Source organism: Euprymna scolopes, chromosome 25, assembly GCF_053919585.1.
Source record: "Euprymna scolopes isolate OS-2025 chromosome 25, ASM5391958v1, whole genome shotgun sequence".
In the NCBI taxonomy this organism is placed as follows: Eukaryota; Metazoa; Mollusca; class Cephalopoda; order Sepiida; family Sepiolidae; genus Euprymna; species Euprymna scolopes.
Window position 1 is genome coordinate 30,540,826 of NC_136506.1, and position 3,341 is coordinate 30,544,166.

The window sequence follows — 3,341 nt, forward strand, 5'->3', positions numbered from 1 at the left end:
ATATATATATATATATATATATATATATATATATATATAATTTTTTTTTTTTAATTAATATTGGTGTCATTTGTTTATAACAGTGGATTTGGGAAGGTTTAGCTTCTTTGAAATCTTATCATAGCCCTCCCCATTGGTATGGCATGCTACAACAAGCTTCCTGACGTCTTCGCTGTGTTCCTTAGTTTTAACCATGGCGATTGAAAATTATAATTTAGTCACTTATAATAGTTTAAATAAATCGCTATCTAAAAATTATCTGAAAAAAATTATTCACTGAATTAGCGTTAAACAAGCATAATATGGCTATAAAAAAGTCCAGAAAGCACGTAAACCGGAAATTGATTGATATTATACTGATACTAAAAGAAAAACAAAGCCGTGCCAATAATTTTGAACAAGGGTTTTTTGCAATTATGTTTGTTGTTCCTTTGTTATTTATTTTTTCTAAAATCCGATTGCTGCATCGGAAAGGCCAGTTAAAAATACATAATATACTTTGTTATTTTCTTTAATTTAATCCCTTTTTTAGAATTTATTAGACAAAATTTAACTTTTATTTTACCGTGCCAATAAATATGATCATCACTGTATATTGGCTTAAAAAAAATAGATATGCAAAGATATATAATTCAAATGCGACGTCGTTTGTTTTTGTTCATACATCATGTCACTTAACCATCCTGGTATTCTACATTGCTAACAACCTTCTTAAACATTCACATATTTGTTTCCCAGCAATGCTTCAAGAAAACTACCCTTCACTTATATATACGCTGTGGATTATGTAGCTTGGTTTGATCCTTGTCAAAAACTCTAGCCATGCTGATTACAGCTGGTAGCCAAAAACACATGTCGTCCATGAATAACTTTTACGTACATAAAAAAAATATTCAAAAATAAAAATAAAATAAAAAATATTCAAAAATAAAAATAAAATAAAAAATATTCAAAAATAAAAATAAAATAAAAAATTTGTCCATTTAAAAAAAGTAGGAGGCGATGTAAAACAATCAGGGAAGGTAAGTCCCTCGTTGCTTAGGATGCAAAATCAAATACACCCATACGGCATAATCACGTTGACACACCGTTTCCGGCTGGATCACCAAAGTTAAGCAATGTTGAGGCTGGTCAGTACTAAATGGGTGACCATTTGGGACTTCCAGGTGCTGTATGTGCTCTCTGCTTATCTCGGCATTGTTTCCAGTTGTCCTGGTCTTCTACTTGCCACTGGACTCAAACAATGCAGATTCAGGAGAGGTGTGGTTAGGGATTGCGCAACCCTTGCCTCACAATTACATGCGCTACTGCCCCTACAGGGGTATCCTTTGTCTTTTGAGACTGAACGGAGGCATCGATCAAAAATCAAATATAAAAAGCAGCGTTTTAAAACTTATCATTAATAATAAAATAACAACAGATGCTATACGGACCATGAGGACAACAATTATTTGATACATACTGAATATTTTTATATTTTATTATGTAACACACTTGCAAAGAGAGAATCAAACCCAAATTATACTAATATAAAGCTTCTCATAATCATTAGTTGCTTCACCAGATTGTTGAAGGGTGACGAGGCCACCACTCACATACCCAAATCGATTGAAACACAACGTCTTAGTAAATATAGATCCATCTGCTGTCTAAAACAACGTTTCTCATTTGGTACTGCCTCTGGGCATCTTGCAGGTCAGGGCTGGCCATAGAGTCCACCTCTTGTATGTGGACGTCATTGAACGGTGCCATAGATGTTGAAACACTGTTTTTTGGTGACATTATACCAGTAAACTCTTTCTGATATGGAACATTGTTTCCTAGCCAAGCACCAAGGAGAAGTTGTTGTTTAATAACACCATCCTCAAAGACTGTAAGAAGAGACAGAGGAATTTAAGCATGGCTTGAATTGATTATCAAAAGATATAAAGGTGTGCTCCACAAGTGGATACTGCAATGCCTTCTATAATATAAAGGGCAAAAATCTGTTTAAATGTATGTATTTATGTACGTATGTTTGTACATCAGCCTAAAACTTTTGACACAGGCGACAGATTTTCACGAGATTAGTATCGTTTTGAAGCTCGACCCTTCAGACGACAAATATTGAAAAATTGGGCAATAAGCATTAATTTTTTCACCCTCAACTGAACACTTTTTTACAGGGAGGGGGTCGCTTTTTTCGCCGATATTTTCGAAAGTCATCCCCTCTTTTTGATTGACTAGCTTTAATTTAGATCTACATCACTTTTAATTTGGCGATATATGCAACGGCAAAGACGTCACGTTCTTTTTTTTTTCACATTCTTTTCCTCCTTTGCGATATGGATTCGAGCCTGTCTGCCTACTACCACTTTATTATTATTTTTTTTTTTTTTGCTCAACACACACCTCCAAACACACGGGCAATGCCAGGCACCCAGGCTAGTTTATAATATAAAGGGCAAAAATCTGTTTAAATGTATGTATGTATGTATGTATGTATGTATGTATGTATATCTGCCTAAAACTTTCGACAGAGGCAACGGATTTTCACGAGATCAGTATCGTTTTGAAGCTAGACCCGTTGAATAACAAATATCGAAAAATCGGCCAAAACCATTAATTCCTTCACCCTCAACTGGGCACTTTTCTACAAAGAGTGGTCGCTTTTTTCACCGATGTATTTGAAAATCATCCCCTTTGTTCGACTGACTAGCCTTAATTTAAACCTTCACCACTTTCAGTTTGGCGATGGACGCAACAGCAAAGACGTCACTTTTTTTTACGTTTTTTTCCTCCTTTGTGGTACGGGTTTGAGCCTGTCTGCCTACTAACACTTTTTTTGTTTTTGTTTTTGCTCAACACACACCTCCAAGCACTCGGGCAACGCTGGATACCCAGGCTAGTGATTTATATAAGATCCATCCCATAATTAAGAAAACCCTGACTGAACACATGAAATGTGGCAGACAACCATGACATTAAACCACAGTAATGAAAGAATAACAATCCATGATGTGAAAATCCAGAAAGGAATTTTCCGAGGGGATAATTTATCTCCTTTGCTCTTTTGCTTGGCGATAGATCCACTAAGTAAAATATCTAATAAGAGTCAGTGTGCATACAACAAGACCCAAACAAAACAGTCAACCACGTGCTCTTTGTGGATGACCTAAAGCTATATGCCAGTTCAGGCATTATCTTAAGCTGACATCTTAAAAAATATTGGAATGAAATTTGGTCTGGACAAATGTGCCAAGTGCTCACTCAGTGCTGGGGAAAATGTCCAAACGGAAAACATACAGCTTGATGAGTGTACTGGCATCAAACACCTAGAAGAACAGAAAGAGTGAAAATGC